General features: G+C 43.9%; 1 protein-coding gene across 6 annotated transcripts in view; it reads left to right on the forward strand.

The window, feature by feature from the left end:
- The first annotated feature begins 612 nt into the window (after positions 1–612).
- The window catches only part of Hs3st1 (heparan sulfate-glucosamine 3-sulfotransferase 1), a 35,294-nt gene continuing 15,074 nt past the window's right edge, over positions 613–20,832 (forward strand). The window contains exons 1-2 of one of the 6 annotated variants that reach the window (XM_074042607.1): positions 1,229–1,504; positions 6,170–6,288. The gene's annotated coding sequence lies outside the window, so the exon portion shown is untranslated. Of the gene's footprint in view, positions 786–1,228; positions 1,505–1,915; positions 2,061–2,093; positions 5,940–6,169; positions 6,289–14,314; positions 14,398–20,832 lie in introns of those variants that run through there. The other 5 variants (XM_074042608.1, XM_074042606.1, XM_074042609.1 and 2 more) reach the window with 5 other exon arrangements.

The raw sequence follows: 20,832 nt of genomic DNA on the forward strand, positions 1-20,832 counted from the left end.
TATTTTTTTTTAACCTAAAATGAGCTTGCCAACATGACTCTGACCAGAGAAGAAGCCAGGGCCATTAAAACCCCTAAAAGCTTCTAGGCTTCCAAGATACTTCTAGATTTATCAGCCAAAAATTACTGTACTGGGCATTCTAAAAGGACTGAGACTAATCTTGTATGGGTTAAGGGGTCAAATTCTTATAGGAAACTTCCCTTAGGTGGGAGAATATTAGTTTTTGTTAAAAAATGTAAATGGAAATTATTTATCTTATGATATTTAAGATAAGGGAGAGCTGTTGAAATCTCATCTAAAGAGAGTTACTTTGATGTACATTTGACTTTTTTTCTTTTTTCTTTTTTTCACTTTTGCTGACCTGCCTTTGAGGACGACTTGAATTGGCTGAGTTAAGCAGGCAGCCCGTTTTCTCCAAAGAAATTCCAACCCCTGCCAATCTTAAATTGACCTACTGCAAGTTGGTCAGTTCTCACACGTAAACCTCCAGCTTTCAAATAGGGGCGGGGGCGGGAAGGCCTTGCTTAATTTCAGAGCTGACGTTTGCAATCCTACCGCACTAGCAAAAGCAGAGCCGAACGCTCCGCGCTTTGCTGGTAAGTTCACATTCTCCCCGGGAAACCAAACCAGAGTGTGTTAAATGGCGACGCGGCGCCCTCTGAAGCTGGCTCTTCCAGCGGATCCGGGCCCAGGCTGCTGCAACTCGTGTCCCAGCCCCGCTGCAGGGCCAGCTCCCTCTTGGCTCCTCCCGCTTCTCCCGCGACTTCGGAGCACGGACGCCTGAGGTGGGTCACCTGCCTGGAGGGAACACGTGGTGCGAACACACGTGGGAGGAATGCGGGTCTTGGGGACCGAGCGGATCTGGGGAGTGGGGGAAATAGATGGGCTAGAAGCTCTGACCCTGCAGGGGTCAGGGAGCAGACTGGACATCCCAGGTTTGCAGACCGGATGGCCTAAGTCACCAATCCACACGCCCCACCCTCCTGGTGGCGCTGGTTCCTCCCCGAGGACTGAAACCAGAGCCGCTGCCGCACCGGGTGGGCGGGACCGACGCCTTTAGCACCAGCCACTGAAACTCGGTGCCCCGCCGGGTCGCGCTGAGCCCACGAGCTCACGGCTACACCCGGCACCCAATGGGCGAGACTCGGGGCAGCACCGGAGCGCGCCGGGCGGCAGTGGGCGCTCGCGATCCTCCTCTGCCCGACGCGCTGTCCCTCAGGGCCCGGCCTCCTCCGTCCCCTCCTCCTGCTCCCGCTCCTCCTCCTGCTCCTCCCCTCCTCTGGATTGAACACCAAAACGCCCGCCTGCAAGGTCCTCAGCGCGGTGCAGCCACGAACCGCTGCCGCTGCCGGGTCTCCGTGGGTACCTGCGCTCCTTCTCCGCCTTCCCGTCCCTGAGTGACCCGGAGTTTGCTCCACCGACCGCGGGTGCTCCGGTGCTGCCCATGGCCCGGCCCCACAGTCAATTTAGGACGCCCGAGGGGCTGGACGGTCACGCGGCTCAGGTGAGTGTCGCGCGCGCCGGGCCAAGGCTGCCAAGCTGGGGAGTGGCCCGGCGAGAACTGCCGAGGTGCCTTCACCTGGTGTCCGGACTTTAGGGCAAGTGCAGAGTCCAAGGTGAAGCTGAAGCAGGTGGAGTAGAACTAGGGAGGGACCAAGAAAAGAGAGACCCGGGTTTCATTCTCCTTACCTCCTGTCCAGGCATATTGGCTCTGGAATTCTCGAGGACTGGTTTGTAAGTGCAGGAATCTGAGTTTCTGAGTCTTGATGGATTGGATTTATTTCCCGAGCCGAGTCGGAGTCAGGAAGTTCGCGCCTGCAGGCGCCTACCCGCCGGCAGCTTCTCTCTAGGACCGAGGGGGGCAGCGGGAGCGCAGCGCTCGGCGGGGGCTGGGTACCACCTGGGGCTGGGAACTCGGACAAACATACTGTCGGCAAAAGTGACTGGGCGGATGGAGTATCGGGGTGGTTTGTCTTTGCATTCGGAAGGAGTTATGGGAAGATCGATCATTTTCCGAAGTACAGGGGTACTTGAAGGGAAAGAAATTGAGGCGACAGTAAGTAAGTAGCCTCTCTTTCCGAATGCCAATCACACGCGGCTCTTATTATTATTATTATTATTATTTGTTACTTTTTTTTTTCTACTCGGTTTGTTTTTCGCACACCCTGAGTAGTGGGTAGCGGAGGCTGATGGAGATTGGGGGTTAAAGGGTGGCTAGGTGCGAACCCGCGGTGGGAGCCAGTGTTCAGAACCCAGCGCTTACTTGGGGAGCCTGACCTCTCCAGGTGCGCTCTCCCAGCCGGGTGGCAAACTGGCGCTGCTCCCCCTTCTGGCCCCAGCCTGTCCTGTAACCTGAGGACGGGCTTCTACAGCTGACTGAACCTGGAGCGCAGGCCAATGATGGGATGGAGAAGCCGGAGTCAGAGCTGGGTGCCCGCACGGGAAGTGGAGGGCTTTGCTGGACCAAGCAGTTATTTGCCGCCGCTGAATGTCTTCGATCTCACCACCTCCGCCTAAAGGACATCCGAGCTTACTAGCACACCCTGGGCTCCCTGGCGCTCCAGGAGTTGCATCCCTTGCTCTCCATCCCCCGCTGTGCAGAACCAGTCATATCCTTGCCTCGCCTTGCGAGAGATTTGCTCCTCCCCTTCCCCCAGCGTTATCCCGGGCTATTTTTACCCATAACTTGTGCCAAGATGCTTTTGGAGGGATCCTGAGGAGGCGACTCCAAATCCACTGTCTTCAGGCTGCCTGCGCTCCCAGAAGCATTCTCCCGCTAGCAGGGCCACAAGGAGTAGCCAGGAGAGAGGCCAAGGGACCAAGGAAGGAAGGAATGCACTGCTCCTCCTTCCTCCGCCAGAGCTGTCTTGGGGAAAAGTCCTCCAGCACCTGCGCTTCTCTGAGCCTCCTGCCACTCGCCAGGGAAGCAGGTCCCCAGCCTAGAAACCCTTGCGCTTGGACACTGGGTGTTTGGTCAGCACTGTGGCTGTAGTAAGAGGTCAAACAGGATCCTTCAGTCCTGGTCGTGCTTCTCGCTTTGCAATAGGATCTCACCTTATTTTGTTGAAATGCAAATACCAGCTCCCATCCAAGGGTTAATTTCAGAAATTCTATATTTTTTTTAAAAATTAAGGGAGAGAGAGATAACCCAACTTTTTGCCTCCCAGCATTTCTAAAGAGCTTCCTTTGGCTCTTGGAATTATCCTTGCTTTCTGCTTTCCAAGGGACACTGGGTACAATGAAAACAAGCCTGACCTACTGAAATTCCAAGAGATGAATGCTTCAGCTGCAAATCCCTGTACTACCCTTCCCTTTGTATTTCCAATGCTCAGATTTTTTTTTTCCCACCACAGGATTGCAGAAATAACATATTGAAATGGACCATTGTGTTACATAAGTTTTTCCCCAGGGGCAAGGCAGGGAAGGATCCGCTTCTAAAGAAGTCTCCCTGGGCTTCAGCTCCCCATCCTAACTCTTTAAGCAGAATTTTACCGGGATGTGTAACTTCATGACTAAGCACTCTGAAGTCAGAGGAGCTAATTATGCCAGCAGCGGAGAGTGAAGATCTCTTAGTGGATGGCTGAGCTCTGCTTCTGGGCTGCAGATCCACTGTGAAGCTGCTGGGCAGGCAATGGACCGGGGCTTTAAGATGGGAGATTTTTATGGGGAAGCTGGTGAGAAAGTGGTGCCTTGAACTTGCAAATAGGAGTTTGGAGGAGCTGTGGGCTCTTTGCTGCTGGCATGTGTAGTATGAAGCCTTATCTCCCTCTTGGAGTGCCTTGCTTAGTGTGTTTGCCCCGGTATGGTATCCCTTGTTAAATGGAAGGAATTTTTCCTTACTTGCTGCATAATATAGTTGGGGCTTATGCTTTTGCTGAAAGAAGTAATTCTAGTACTGGAAAAATCCCAGGGACTCACTGAAGGGAAAAGCCATATAGAAGCTTTTCTTGTCTTGAATTAAAATTTGGCGGTGAGCGGGAAGAAGTTAGGAAAATGCCCTGGCTGGTGTCAATTTTTGGTCATGCACACTGCCTTTTCAAGACCAGGGCATCTACCCTCTGTGACGACCAACTGAGACATGCTCTGTCCACAAAGGCTATAATTTGGAGGGAGGGACAGACAAATGTGTGGGTGTTCTGATGGAACTGAGCCTGTGCCTGCAGTCAGTGCCCAGACATCAGTTTTAGGGCCTGCACTTAAGCCGGGGTCACTGTGTGAGACAGAGACACTTGTGGCTGGACAGTAACACTTTTCTGACTGCTCCATGAGAATGGCAGTAACTTTTGGCCTATTATAGAAGGCGGTAACTTTCAAGCTAGAGTTGGGAAAGACCAATGTTGTTCCCAGGGGTTTTGGATGATGGTCTTCCCTCCACCTGGCTACATGACCTAGTGCTTTCTATCCAGGCTGCCTTCCCTGATATGGAAGGCAAGAGACTGCCAGCTGGTTGTGCAGCCAACTTCTTGCCCCAAGACCTTGGGCAACCTGTTTTTCCCTCTCTGCGCCTCAGATTTGTTCTCTGCCAAACAGAAGTAGAAAGATTATTAGGAGAGAGTGAGGAAATATATATGAAGAGCATTTTGGTAATTACAAAACACTCAAGGAGATTTAGTTATTAAATTTGCCTAATTATATATGTTAAACCTTAAATAAATGAGAACAATGATTTCATATAGTTGACCTTTTTTCCATACTGGCCATTGAACCCAGGATCTGACACTCTACCACTAGAACAATGACCCCAAAACTTTTGGTTTTACTTTTGAAATGAGGTCTCTTTTCTTTGCCCAGGCTGGTCTTAAACTTTTGATCCTCCTGCCTCACCTTCAAAATAGCAGGAGTTACAGGTGTTCATCCCCATGCCTAGCTCTGTTTATTCTTGAATTCGCTCTACTCTACATGAGTTCTTTAGCACCAAGTCTCACTGCTTCTCAGAATTGGTAATGTTCTGTTTGCAAGACCAGAGTCAATTTTTAAAGAGTTTTGTTTTTATCTTAGTGCAAAGCATCTGTCTTAAAGGAGGAACTTGATATTGCTTAAGCAGAGGAAATAAGTTGCAGATAGGTGAATCAGCTGAAGAAAAGTAAAGCATGACTAGTTTGCTGAGATGACCCGGTGTCTCTTGTCTAAATCCAGCACAGAACACTGGCTTTCTTTACAATTTAGGTCTTTTTCAGAATAAGCCTCCAGAGCCTAGCTCAGTCCCTGGCACTAAGATGTTTGATAGATGTGTTTGGAAAAGTGAATGAAAGATTGAACTGAATCTTCACAACAACACTGCTGAGCCCATAACGTAATTTTTTATTTTGAAGATCAGGAATGTGAAGATTGAGAAGCTTCGTTAATTTTCTAAAGGTACAAAGGATTCCTGATCTGTCTGTTCTCATTCCACTCCATGGTACTGCTTGTAGTACTTCTCACTACATCACCACTTGGAATCCTACTAAGTAGTTGTAGAGTGCCTAGCAACCAAACATCTTATTTAAAGGGTACCGCAGTCCTGTTATAGAGAGATGCTTTTGGTGGGAATGAAGGCCTCTTTCTCGTTGTTGATATCTCCTGCCCCTAGATTCAGGCTCAGTTAAATGATCCCACCTGGGGCCTAGACTCTGTAGGGAGAAGATAAAGGACACAGGGATCTTGAGTGTTTATTTACCCCTCTTGGGTCATGGATCAACTGGCTGGCGTCAGCAGCAGCATCAGGGTCCCAAGATGTTGTGGTCCCAGTGGAACTGTCCCTTTAGTGCCGTCTTGACATGATCCCTGGAGCCAGGAACCCTTTATTGCTTCTCATTTTCCAGTCCTGGCTTTTCAGTGTCTCACAGGTTTCTAGAGGCACCCCATAGTCTTCAAGCACATTCGCATTCTGGCTGACTGAGGAAGCATGGTTACCAGCTGATGCACACAGCCTCTACAATCCATCCTGAGGACTGCCTCTGGTATGAAGCATTCTCAGTTTCCTCTACCCATGGGGAATTCAGTCCACAGCTCTTTTAGGCCGTTAGAATAATATTTACTGGGTTATAGTTTGTCAATAGTTGTGTACTGTCATGAGAGATAAATGAATACATTATTCTTCCAAGGAATAGATTGAACATAACGGAAATGGATCCCAGTGGACTTCTTTTCTTATTTTTTTTCCCCTCATATTTTGCATGCTTTTTGGTAGTTTTCCAGCAGGGGTCGCACACTCAAATACCTTCAATCACCAGGAAGGAGCAGCCTGTGTGGAACAGTGCATGCCTGAGAGTAACGGGACCAGAGCTCACAACAAACACAGGCCTGCAGGTGGGACCTTATTTATGTGTTTTTCATGGTAGACTGCCACTTCAGTTTTATGTGAAATCTACTGACTTCTAAGTGCTAGCAGTTCATAGAATATTCTAAGTAGCACTGACCCATCAGAACACTTCTGTATTTAGGCCTCAGATCTGTTCTACAGGCTTCCAATTTTTGGTCTCGTTTCTGGAGACAGAAGGCAAATTTGTTTAGAATGTGAGAGTCAAGAGATCGGTTACCTGCAATATCCCAACAAGTGTGTGTGGGGAATGGTGTAGACAATGCTGTGATCAGTTCACTTTTCATTGACAGTGTATGTGTTTTAACAGTTTGGGATGCCTCTACCCTATCTCAGGAAGCAGTTACAGAGATCACATTTACTCCTTTAACACATGTTTATCAAGTTTCAGCCTTGTACCAAGTATTGTTCTGCTCACTGGTGACAAAGTAGGGAATAAAACAGATGGAAATCCTCGTCTTTGCGCTTATCTTCCAGGAAACAGAAAAAAAAGAACAGTGATAAATAAATTCTCTCCTAGTGAAATAGTGATGTACCAAGGATTGAAAAATAAATCAGGAGAAGGTGATAGGAAATGGCAAGGTGCTAGGCGAAGACCTTAGGTAGGTATTCAGGGAATTGGCAGTCCTGTGCAGGCTCTGGCTTAATGTAACCAAAGTCAAGTTTTACGGTTTGACATAAAACTGTTTTTTGTTTTTTTTGATGTGGGAGGTTGGAGTCTTGGTAGTATTCTGGAAATTGCAATTGTGAGTTAATTCCTGATGTTGGCCTACCACTACCATTTTTGGGTTTTTTTTGGTGAGTCTGGAGTTTGAACTCAAGACTTCTCACTTGCAAAGCAGGTACTTCATAGCTTGAGCCACACATCTAGTCTATTTTGCTCTGTTTATTTTGGAGGTGGGGGGGTCTCAGGAACTATTTGCCCAGGCTGACCTCTAACCATGATCCTCTGGATCTTAGCTTCCTGAGTAGCTAGGATTACAGGCCTGAGCCACCACTGCCCGGCTCTCAATTTTAATGAAAGTGACCATTGAGCATCCACCTATGCCAGACATCGTGTTCAGCATTAGAATACTATGATGAACCAAACAAATAAAGGACCAGTCCTCCAGGAAATTATAAGCCACCATGGAAGACATTAACACACAATCACCAATGATTAGATAATTAAATTGATTGAAGAGTATAGTAAGGTCGTCTTCACTGTACAGTTTTGACACTCAGATGTCTGACCTTTGGCACCTTTTTAATTGTGCATTGGCTATGTGCCAGGAACAGTTTACATATGTGCTTTTTAACTTGCTTTGTGCCTGCATTCCATCATCAGTGCAGATTTATTTGAAGCTTTTTTTCTATATCTGGCAATGACTTATTATTACAGGATTTCGTTCTGTCTTAAGAAAACAAAAATATTTCAAAAATTGATTCCAAGTGTCAAAGGTATTTTGTGCCCTTGAAGACTCTGATGCACTGTCTTCCAAATCTGCACAGCTTTGGATGTTGACCTTTGTTGGCAAGACAATTGTCCATAAGAGTAAGAAATAGTTGTTGTTCTTGATGAATGTACAGGTTAGTGTGGAGTCACATTAAATTAGCAAGCTTTTACATGAAAGGTGAAAACTGCATGGTGATCATCAGTAGAGCCTCCTAGAAATAAGCCCCTCTTATCAAACTATTTATTTCACAGCACACTTCCTATCATTATGTTGCAAGTATGTTTATGTAATCATCTTGTTGCTTGATTGACTCACTTGCTTACTACATCTCACATCTCACAACCCCCTATGGGAGGTGTCTTCCATGAGAGCAGAGACCTGGAGGCCTATGTTTGCTTCATTTTCTAGAAAAGTGTGCGTGGTTCCAAGCAGTTGCTCAGAAAAGAAGCCGGCAGCATTTATGTCCAGCAGTATTAGGGAGGACTTCATGGGGAAGAAATATTTAAGAAAGAAAAGAGAGAGGCATGGAGAAAAAGTCAAAGAAGAATGATCAAAGTTAAAATTTATGTAGCCCTTAACCCTTCAGAACTCATTACGTTGTTTTGGAGATCTCCCATGTGGTCACTCCAGCTGAATAACTGACCCCTCACCATGAGTCCTTTGCTGAGTAGATCTTGCCCGTGCAAAAGTATTCTGGCCTGTAAAGAATGCAGTAATGATGATCTTACTTTCATAGACTGTGATAACACCCGCTGTCTCCGCTATCTCACACACCCAGTCCTGTGAAGGTGGAGGGGTGTTCTTAGTGCCTCCATTTTATATTTAAAGAAACTGAGATCTGGAAGTGAGCACTTTGTCTTAGATTCCTAGAGTGAAGGTGGCAGGTGCTGGATCTGCGGATAGCTCAAGGTAGAATTATTAAAGCCCTGGAGGACTAATTGAGTGACCCCCATTTTCTATAAGTAAAGAAATGCACTTAGATTTAAAACATCCACGTTTCCTTTTATCTGTCAAGAACTTCCATTTCAGCATTTTACTTTTTGCCGAATTTGCCCTAGAATTCCTGCAGCTTCAGTCTCTGTACACCCTGCAATAGGTTGTCTTATGTAAATGTCTTCATTCTTTAGTTTAGGAGAATAAATCAAAGTCCTATATCAGCAGTTAAAATAGAGCGAGAGAAAGGTGATTGCAGATGTAGCTGAAATGAAAAGGCATGCTTGCCTCGCTGTGCTCAGAAAAATAAATACTTCAGTGGCACTGGCACGCGTGGGCTGGGAGCCTCCTCTGGAAATCCAGCTTGCCCCTTCCCCCAACTGCTTCTCAAACAAGATCCTACCCACCCTGGGAAGAAAGGGATGGGGTGTCTGTTGCAGACTTTTGGAATTATTCTCATCACAGGAAAAGCATTGCTTTGCAAATCACATCTGTTTGCATTTCTGACCTGGATGGTCCTTCCTGGTTGTACACCTTGAGAAATGGATGGTTTTTGGGGTCTTAGTTTTCTCAACATTCTGATGAAGTTGAAAGACTATTGCCAATATAAAGGGCCTAGCATAATGCTTAAAAAATTATCTTTTTCTTGATAAACAACAAATAATGTCTTAGGTACATCCCAGATGCTAAACACTAAGAAATTATTTCTTGTTGGTGGGATGTGGCTCAGTGGTAGAATGTGTGCTTTACACACTTGAGGCTCTGGGTTCTGTCCCTAGCACCAAACGAAACAAAAATATATATGTGTGTATTCATTGTCTATCTGTACTTTAAGTTTCATTGGAAATCTTGTATTTTATTTAGTATTTCTATTCTCAACTATTCTGAGAGATTGCTTTTCTCAAAATTCTAGAACCACAGGAAGTTAAAGAAAGGATTATATTATAATCTCAAAGGTGAAATGATTTAGCCTCAGGGAATAGGCCAAGATGAAAGAGAAAGGTTGTTTTCCCTGGTGAGCTAAGTGAGGGAACAGTCAAACCAAGGAGAGCTTATTTATTTGCTAAAAAGAGGAAAACAGAACTTGCTGTGCCTTTAATAAGTGAGCCAGAGTCTCCCAGGCCATGAGATCATTCTCAATGCTCTTTGGGAAGATGGTGTTTCAGCTTGAGGCCACCAGAGTAGTGCTGGGTCCAGTAAGGCTGGGCCTTATTAAATACAAATATTGCTCCGAGCTCATTACTGTAGACCTGGAATTAGAAAGGGGAGGCCCCCACAAGGGCTCCACTGAGTACACTGAAGTGATGTTTTGTGCTTTAAAAACTCACACCTAAAATTGCTCCTGCATCAGATGAGTCCAAAGCTAATAAAAGTGCTAGAGGAGCTCTCAGACTCATCCCTTCCACATAGATGACCTCAGGTTATAAACTGAGTATGAGATCTCGCTAAAGCATGTTCTGAGGATAGTTGTGAAAATGGTGTATTTCCATTTCAGGTAACAACCTGGTGGGAAATTAAATTAACAAGAACTTTGTTGTATGTGTAGTTTCTACAGCAGAGTTTTTTGATTATTTTTAATGGTAAGATATTGCCCATGCTGAAATAACCAGTGTCTATTGTATATAATAGTAATAGCTCCTCATTTAACTTGAGTTCTTCACTAGCAGTGTGTGTCTATGGACTATGGACCAGAAAAAAGGCAGAGTAGCATCATGCTAGCACAAAGATTTATGTAGCCAGGGGGATCTGGTTAAAATCTACTTTGCTACTTCTTAGCCACATACCATAGGAGTTGAGCTCCTTCCTGTGACTGAGCCACAGTCACCACAACTGGAAAGTAGGCATAATTCAAATCATAGCAGAGAGATGTTTAATTCTCAATAAATCAAGTAAATTATGCCAGGCACATACACAGTGCCTGATTCAGCATTAAAGGAAAAAAATAGAGAAATCCAGAAATCCCATTAAGTCATTATCAAAAGTAAGCATGGTTGCTTCTTGGATAGGAAACTCAATGTCACATCACAAATAACCTGAATCAAAGCTCATACATAATACTCACAGCAGAGTGTCTCAGTCTTTTGCCTTGTGTTTCTTTACTCTTAATTTATGTAATTCAAGCAGACGTGAATGTTTGGTTTTGGGGCCAAAAGATTAAAAGTAGCAATGCAGAATGGTATGAAAGGAGTGACTAGGGGAAGATGCAAAGTACAGGGTGGGGGAGGGAAGAAGGGAAGGAGAGAAGGAGAGAGACAAAAGGACTCCAGGGGCCTCTAGTGGAATGGTGTTTTATAACAGCAGTCTTCAGTAGTCCCTGGTTAAGTCACGTAAATAAATGCTACTCCTCTCCCCTCTTCCAAAATTTCTCAGGACCCCAGCATCATACCTGTGCTATATAGGGAAAGACATAAAAGTTGTAATTGTCAAACTGGAAAGAAGGTAGAATGGGATATAAACAGGGAAGCATGTGTCTTCCTTCTTGTTCTGTGACAGTCACAGATCAAACAGAAGACAAGGAACCAAGTGCCATCTTGAAGAGGGAACAATCAACCTGCCCCTAGTGGTCCTCTGATTGTGTGGGGCATTGTCTTTGGTTTGTTTTTAAATTTCCATTAGTTAAACTTAAGCTCTTATAAAAGACAGTTTCAGGGTGGCATCTCCTCCACAGGTTCCTCCTGTGAGTTGGTTTGCAGGGAGCCTCTGGCTTCTTCCTATCTCTCAAAGTTCCCTCAACATGCCCTCTGTGAAGTAATTGCTTTAGGCTGATAGATCCTCATCAGCTATTTTGTAAGGCAGGACCATGTTTGGGGCCAGAGCTCTGTTCCCCAACCAGTTTGGAGTTCACAGTGACTCTTGCCACAAGAGAGTGTTTCTAATCAAGAAAGAACTGTATTATTTGATGTATTGGACATTGGGGAAATGATTTTGCTTCTGTGATCTTTGATTGCCTTATCTGTAAAATGCAATTGTACTTGCTCACAGACTTTTAGTATAAGAATCATATTTTGTAATGTATGCAAAGCACCCATGAGAGCATCTGGGACATTTCAATACCTGTATTGTGATGCTTAATGATCATTATTAGTTTTTTTCTTGCTGAAAAGTCTGATTTTGATTGAAAGTAGATAAAGAATGTTATTATGTCTATTTATCACCTTCCATCCAACTGGCTGTCACTCCCTGCTCCTTGTAATGTAAGGCCACTGTGTCCCCACACAGCTGACTTCATCACTGTGCTCTACAGTAGAAGAAAGTATATTGGGGCATCTTATCTCTTAACTGGGAAGGGAAATACTTCTTGTAAGCCACTAGAAGATTTTCCCTTTAGGTCCTGTTAGGCAAAACTAAGTCACATAGCCAAAGGTTAAAACATTATGGAATAGGAAACTAAAACTGAGGCACAAAGACATTGCAAACAGTGAAGGAGGAAAGTTAATCAATGTGGTTACCATGAATTGATCCCTCTTGCCTTTGAGCAACTATTACGTTTGTGTTTGTGCACAGCGGTGGTGATTGATCCTGCTGAGTGTCAGAACTTCTTTTTTATTGCTATCTTCAGCTAAAATACAAATCTTTTATCCTTTCTGTTTCCTTATTTTTCTTCCCTGGCTCCATAACTTTTGCAATCTGCAATATTTCTCTATGTTAGTCTATCTGGATGGCTCGAACAATCTTTGCAAAACCTAAAGATAATTGAACCGCTGCCCAATCCTGATGCAGGATTTCCAACGGATTCTCATCGTATACCCCATCATATATAGTATTGAAACTTAAGGACAACCCTCTCAGACACAGAGATTAAGTTGAAGGAGTTGGGAAATTTGTCAAGAGACCCCAAACCTGGATCCAACCTAAACTAATGCCAGGCAGATTGTTGGCACTCCAGCAATAATAGTTGAATGAATACACCATAATACCACCCATTTCACCAAGTCTTCAGTATTAAATGCAAGAGAGCATTTAGTGATGATTTAGTAATAACACATTTAATCCATTTAGAACATTTAATGTACATAGTGGGGGCATAAAAATTAGTTTTTCATTTGCTGTTTTCTTTTTCATAGGAAAAGTTTTGATGAACTTCATGTTCTTGTAGGTCACATTGTAACTCTTCAAGTCTCATCCCTCCCATTCTGTGTTCTATGTATGCACATCTACTATTTGACCATGAATCCCCCATTGTTACCCCAGGTGAATCAGGAATGAGGATATTCCCACTGTTGGCACATGCTGCTCCTTTTTCCTGGAATGCCCCTTCCTTTTCTCATCAGGTTCAGTCTACATTGCTCTTTATAGTCTGTCTGGACTCCCCCGATCCATCACCAGCCCATCCCATGGTCGGTCATTGCACATGTGGTAGCTGTGAAGAATTGCTCTTGCATGCATTTGACAGGACTATGCTTTTCTTCTCAGCTGAAGGTCAGCATTGCCAGTGACAGTGAGGGGAATGGATGTGTCACCTGGCCTGAAGCTTTCAGGGCACCTTATTTGTGGTGCATTGGTGCATGCTCTCTTTCCCTCCAACCTAATGTCCTGTACTGCTGAAGAGAGTGACTGCTCTGTCTTTTGGGTCCATGAGAGACTTGAGTGAGCAGTGGCTTGCCACCAGCTTGCAGGGGACTAGCAACCCAAGGAGGTTGTGCTGAGATGCAGGTGCTCATCTCAGGCTAATGCAGCCTGTGCCACGTTAGCAGTGCTGCTAGAGCACTGCTTATCACACAGGTGCCATGGTTAGCATTGTTGTTGCCTTGGTTACATCCCCCAGAAAAAGGTTCCAGAGAGCAGGACAGAACACTCCATGTGCTATTTGATGCCCCTCGTGCCTAGTGGGGTGTAAGAATAGGATTGCAAATGAAATACGGGTTGATGTGCTAAGCAGTGTGAAAGGAAGGGCCTGGGTTGTGGTGCTTGGGAAACGAAACTACCATTGTTAGAAATTGAAAGTACCATTATTAAAAATAGAAGCATCAGGTTCTGAGGGAAAGCTGGCATTTTAGTTCAGATTTCTTGTGTTCAGGCAGGAGCTGTCTTTTGTCACCTCATAGGCATTTAAGGAAATCTGAGAAAATGTCCTCTGAGTAAGGTCAATGCCCCCTTCTCTCTGTCCTTCCCCAGCCTTGAAGGTACCTGTTCAGGTCCATCATTACTCTTTCAGTCTTGCAGGTGGTACTTGCTGGGGCTGCTACTGATCCCCGACCATGGTTCCTTTGCCACACAAATTCCAACAGAAGCTGAAGAAGGGTATGGGTTGGCATTGAACCATTTGATAAGAATCTGGTCCCATTGCATGCCAGAGATGGCACTGCTGATTTAAGCCAACCTATGCATTGAAGACTGTCATTACCTGCTGCCTTTTCTTACTTGAATAGTTCTTTAAGGTTCTCTGATAAAGGGTAATTGTGTCACAATAGCTGTCCCTTAAAAACACTAGATAAAGAGCCATGTGATACTTTTTATTATATGCTTTTTCTTGGTCATTTGTCTCTCTGCACAGCAACATTTTTGCATTCTCAATCAAGAGCATTTTTTTTTCCCCAAACCTCTCAGTTTTGGAATTGTTGTAGTTCTTTTCTCTATTTATGGGAAATTATTAAGCAGCCAACATAGTTGTTTCAAACCTAAATGCCCTTTCATTTTTCTCCTCAAGGTAGTATCACCTAATTGTGATTGACTGAATGACTGAATGAATATTACTGAGGACCTGTTGATTGAGAGTCTACCTTGAGTCAGGTAGGCTAGCAGGATTTAATTTAATTCTTATAGCCACTAAAAAGGGATGGCAGAGTTCCCTTTCTTGATGGGCAAACCAAAGCTCAGAGAGGAAAGTAGTGTTTCCAGAAGTACAGAATGAAGCCAGGATTTAAACCCAAGCTAATGTAAGTCCACACCACCATATTTATTTATTTCCTTATTTATGTTCTATAACCTGGACTTCATGTAAAAGTGTGGTTCTGTTCTTATCCTTACCTTACCCCAGAATGTCCCTTTGGTATCTTCTCCATGAAGCCTATCACAGACTTTCTCTTCCTGATCTCCACTATGTTGCCCAAATTGGGTCTATCCACAATCTCTTTCATCTCAGTGTAGAACTGTTTCTATACCCACCTTTCCCCTTACACAGGGGGCTCTTTAAGGACAGGCCTCATCTTTGTCCTATCTTCCTGGACAAGCCCCAGGACAGCCTCCATAAAAGAGGCATGGCCATTGTGTTAGGCCAATGATGGATATCGCCAGGAAGTACTAAATGTGTTAATTTGATAGTATGGAGAGGAAAGAAGGAGGATAATAATTATAAGAAGAAATCTTCTTGGAACTCAATTTAGTGATGTACAGTATTAAAGGTCTCTCTCTCTGTGACTCTAAGAATTTGAAGGAAAGCTATGAAAAGCCAGTCCAGAAATCTCGGCACAATTCTCAAGGCCTCATTGAATTTGAGCCGTTGTTGTTTGGCCAAATCTGTTAAGCCTACCATGTTCATTGAGTTTCCATCATTGCAACAAAATACTGGAGATAAATCCATTCAAAAAGAGGAAAGATTTATTTTGGCTCACAGTTTGGAGATTTCAGTCCATGGTAGTTGGTCTGTTGCTTTTGTGCCTGTAATGAGCTAGCTTGTCATGGTAGAAGCACAAGCCAGAGGAAGCTGCTAACTCATGGCAATTGGAGGGCAAAGAGAGAGGAGGAGACAAGAGTCCCATAGTTCCCTTCAAGGACATGCCCCCAATAACCTACAACTTCCTACTAGGCCCCACCACCTAAATGTTTCACCACCTTCCAGTAGTTCTATAGGCTTGGAGTCATACCATTAACACAAGGACCTTGGAAGACACTTATCCAAACCATAGAACCTACTCATTTCCTCTGGTATGTTGGACGGTAAGAAATCCACTAATTTGATTCCAATCTGCAGCATGAAACCAGGCCTGAGTATTCACACCAGCTTGTTGGAGACATAAATGTGGTTACAGCAAAAAAGGCAATGTGAAACTGGGCACTGGTGGCTCATGCTGGTAATCCTAGCTCTCAGGAGAACGTTATTTGAAGCCAGCCCAAGCAAATAGTTTGTGAGACCTTATCTCAAAAAAACCCTGCAAGAAAAAGTTTCTGCCTGGTAGGAGGGGGTAAGGAGGGGAGTGGGAGGGGCCAGGCAGGGTAAGAGAGGGGGTGAGGGGAAGAGGGGAGAAATGACCCAGACATTGTATGCACATATAAATGAAAGAAAAAGAAGGAAAGAAAGAAAAAGGACTGGTGGAGTGGTTCAAGGTGTAGACCCTGAGTTTAAACCCCAGTAATGCCAAAAAAAAAAAAGCCACGTGAATGATTGGCTGAGGTAATCCAGGTTAGTTGCATCCTTTAGAATATATCTGGAAACTCGTTCTCATGGAATGATGGCTTGGGCTGAAAAATTGCAAGCCTTGAGGCATGTGTTCACTTTGTGAATGTGTTGATGGCTTTGAGAAGGGGTGAGAGCAGCAGGAAGTCCTCGATCATCATCTGAGTGAACACACACACACCCCCCAGAGATTTTACACAGCAGGTTCTTCTACGCAGGGGCTAGAACCAGGGAGTCAATCCTCCTGAGGTTCTGTCAAAAAATCCAGTGGACACCACAAAAAACGGAGCAGCCTAAGAAATCCCATAGCAGGCAGGTTGCTTCCTGTCCTTTGTCCCCACACTTTGGCTTACCTTATTCACTGAGAGTCAGCTGAAGAAATACAGCCATTAAGATTGGTAACTCAATTCTCCACATCTTTTCTTTGATGTTGAAACACAAAGCAAACTATTTCTAAATATAGCTGTGTTACACCTTTTCTTAACTCATAACACATTAATAAGACAAAACTGGTTTTATGTTTAATATATGTGTGTATATATATATTTGTGTATATGTATATATATACACTAATCTATATTTTATAAATGTCTGTGCCTTGCCAATGGGCAGCCTTTCCCTAGCCCTCTCACAGCACTGCCTCTACTGTAATAAGGATTTTTTTTTTCCTTCTTCTTCTTCACACACTATTCCCCTGCATGCACCTGAGTTGTTTGAGGGAAGGAACAGGGTGTTGACTTTGTTTCCAGTTCCCTAGTGTCTGAGACAAAGCATAACTGTTTAGGCCTTGACACTGAATTGTAAGTACCCTGGGCTGATAATTTGGTTTTCTCATATCTTGATATTCTTCAAATGTCACTTCATTTACTTCGAGAGAGGTTATATGTGGCAAGAACTAGGAAGCTGGATCCAGGGGCAGCTCTCAGTCTTCCCCTATTGTCCTAAGCAATTCTGCAACTCTGCTCACTCCCCACCTGTGTGTGTGTGTGTGTGCTGGGATTAAACCCAGTGCCCCATACATACTAGGCAAGTGCTCTGCCACTGAGCTACACCCCCAGCCCTCACTCCAAACTTATTTAGCACTTAAGCAAGCAGAAACCCTATAGTAATCTGCCTTTGTCCGGCCTCAGCTACCCCTTTGGAGCTGGGAGAAGAGAAATTTTTCTTCACCATAAGCACAAACCCTTTCTTTGCTCCATCATGTGCTAAAGGGTTTCTTCTTTTTTTTTTTTTAACAGGGAATGTTCAATTTATTTTTTTTTAATTTTTTTTCTTTTATTATTCATATGTGCATACAAGGCTTGGGTCATTTCTCCCCCTTGCCCCCACCCCCTCCCTTACCACCCACTCGGCCCCCTCCCTCACCCCCCCACCCCCTCAATACCCAGCAGAAACTATTTTGCCCTTACTTCTAATTTTGTTGTAGAGAGAGTATAAGCAATAATAGGAAGGAACAAGGGTTTTTGCTGGTTGAGATAAGGATAGCTATACAGGCCATTGACTAACATTGATTTCCTGTGCGTGTGTGTTACCTTCTAGGTTAATTCTTTTTTATCTAATCTTTACTCTAATTCCTGGTCCCCTTTCCTATTGGCCTCAGTTGCTTTTAAGGTATCTGCTTTAGTTTCTCTGCATTAAGGGCAACAAATGCTAGCTAGTTTTTTAGGTGTCTGACCTATCCTCACCCCTCCTAAAGGGTTTCTTCTAGTGGTGTATTTTATTGTCACTGAGAAGCTTCTTATATAAGGTTCATCTCATTCTATTCAAACTACTATAACAAAGTACATACACTGGATTGTTTATTAACAGGAGAAATGTATTTTTTATTGGAAGCTGGGAAGTCAGAGATCAGAGTGCCATGGTTGTTAGGTTCTGCTGAGGGCCCACTTGACAGTCAGATTCTCATCACACCTCACATGGTAGAAGGAGAATGAGTTAGCTCTCTGGCCTCTTCCTCTGAGGGAAGTTGTCACATTCACTTCCCAGAGGCCCTACTATCAAATGGGCATTAGAGTTCAATGTGAATGTTGGAGAACAAAAAGATTCGGTCCCATCTGGGCCCATTTCTGCTGCTATCACAGAGTGCCCAAGACTAGGAAATTGCCATGAACAGAATTTTATTGATTATTTCTGAATTTAAAGCATGGTGCTCTCAGCTGCTTTGGGCCTTCATGCTGCTTCATCACATGGCAGAAGGCAGAAGAGCAAGAGATCACAGCCCCCTTACAGCAGGCATTAATCCATTCGGGAGTCTGGAACCATCTTGACTTAAATCCCTCCCATTAGGCCCTGTCTCCCTGGACTGTTGCATTGGGAATTAAGTGTCCTATACATGCTCCAAGGAAGACACATTCAAATCATGGCATGCCCACAACAGTAAAATTCTTTTTTCCTAATCTGAGTTTGTTCCAGAAATGACTAATCATCTTTTATAGATTGCTCCCTAGTTTAATTGATCTTTCTTTTAATGAGGTTCTAGGTCCAATTAATATTCATTGAATGAGTGCTAGTTATGATTAGAAAAGAATAAGTGTAGCAAGCATAATTCAAGAGACTCTATCCAAGGAAGCATTCTACCTATTCCTAAGTAGCATTATTTCCCCACCTCCGCAGATATTTAATATATGTTAAATTATGTTTAATATATGTTAACTTAATATCTATTTAACCTGTGAAATGTTAGGCTGATGCGGGTACAAGTGGTAGTTAACTTTTAGCAACCACCATTTTATTGGGAATTTTGGATAATTGCTAAGAAAACCAAGTATGTTTCTTAATTCTCTAAAGCTTTCACTTTGAAAATGTACGGTAAAGATGTTAGACTTTATGCCCCAGTTATTACCCTTTGTAAATGAGGCCTAGAGTATCTCTGTTTCTTGCTCAAGGTCACAAGCAAGTCAGGGCAGAACTTAGAACTGGACCCCAGCTCCCAGCTCCCAGCTCCCAGCCTGCACCCTGTCTACTCCTGTGCGCTGACCTTTCAAGCAAAGATGACTTTGTAGAGATGTGTTTTGTGTGTCTGAGATTACCTCACTTAGTAATTTTGACTACTGAATAGAACCCTTGTCAGCTTCAACAATGGAAGACAGAAGTCACAGAGTACAGAAAACTGACACTTCATGAGGGTTTTCTATGTGTTCCTTCTGTAATAATAGCTCCTTTAGTCCTCATGATAATCCTGCTAAGTTGGTACTGTTGCCAGCCCCACATTTCAGATGAGAAAATGAGGCACACAGGTCTCATGGCTTGCTCTTGGTTACACAGAAGTAGCATGGAGTGGAGCTGGGATTCAAACCCAACCTCCCTACTATAAATTCCAGTAATTCATCCAAGTGATTTCAGGATTTTTCCTGTTCATGCCAGCTTTTTCCAAATGCTTTATTAAAATAATAATAACATTTTAGAGGTAGAAAGTATAAACCAATCATTTTGCATCAACATTCAGAAGGAATGAATGAAACAGCCCATGATGCCTTGACTTGGCATATGCCATTGTTTTTGACCTGAAGATAATTGAAATTGTAGTAAGAGGTAACACGAGGACTCAGAGAGTTTGTGTCTAGGGAAAGACCCGGGTACTGTTGGAAACCTAGACATATTATACACTTAAATATTTCAGGATGAGCAAGATAACATGACAAGTATCCCCTGTTTAAAATACATTCATTATTGATAATTAAAACTTGAATCAGAGGTAAATGAGATGCTGATGAATTTTGTGCATGCCAAAGCATCAGTATAAGGAATATTGAACTTAAATAGCGTTCTTTTCAAGTAATGGGCGAATGGGTTGGAGAGTGCAGAGAAATATGCAGTCTTGTTTTAGTCAGTGCTCTCATGTTGGCAGCAACAGATTTATCTAGAGCAGGAAAATATATGGCCTTTGTAAAGCCAGAACGTGCTATGGTGCTATGCTTTCATTGTTTCTCTCCCAGTTTTTCTCATTGAGCTCCTTGCAGGCGGCTGTGTCTGAGACATTGGTCTCTTCCTGGTTCGTTTCATGGCTCCTGGCAAGGCCACAGTCCCTGACATATTATGGTTTCATTCACAAGTTTTCAACTTTACCATGGTGGGAAAGTGATATGCATTCAGTAGAACCCATATTTTAAATTTGTAGCTGTTCCTGGGCCTGCGATATTTGGTATATTACTCTCTCCAGATGCTGGTCAGTAGCAGTGACCCACACCTCTAGCTCAGCCCTCAGTCAGAGGGGAAGCAATGGGCACTCTGCAGTGTGCTGTATTGCTAAGCTGTGATGCTTAGGAGGGTCTGTGTATGAAACGCATGTTTGACTTCGGTATTTTCAACTTACAGGGGATGCACCAAGGTGTAACCCCAGTGTAAGTCAAGAAACATGTGCCAAGTGCTCACTTAAATATTTGCTTTGAAATGATCGTGTTAAACAAGCATGCACCTATTCAAAAAGCTTTTGAGCCACATCTAAGCAGAAGTTTTCAAGACTTTACATTAATGTTCCCCAAGTTGGAACTTGTCTGTGGTGAGGTGGCATTATTGGACTTCACATTCTTCCTCTACTGTGTTCCTAAATTCTTCAACAATCACTGAAGGCTTTCAAGCTGTCACTCTGCAACCCCTATAGCCTTTTCTCCACCAATGCCCACAGAAGCTTGTGGTTCCCATAGCAAACCCCAGCTTAGACCAGGCCTTCTGTATACCAATTCTATCTCCTGCTGCAAACTATCTGGAGTGGGACTTCCTTCAGGGCAAACCCAAGTTCCTTCCAAGATGATGCCCAAACATGACCTTTCTTGTGGCCTCCTTCCTGGTGCCCCCTGCTCTCCCTCATCTGGGTCTCTTGATGTTATGGTTTC

This window comes from Castor canadensis, chromosome 9 (genome assembly GCF_047511655.1).
Source record: "Castor canadensis chromosome 9, mCasCan1.hap1v2, whole genome shotgun sequence".
NCBI lineage: Eukaryota > Metazoa > Chordata > Mammalia > Rodentia > Castoridae > Castor > Castor canadensis.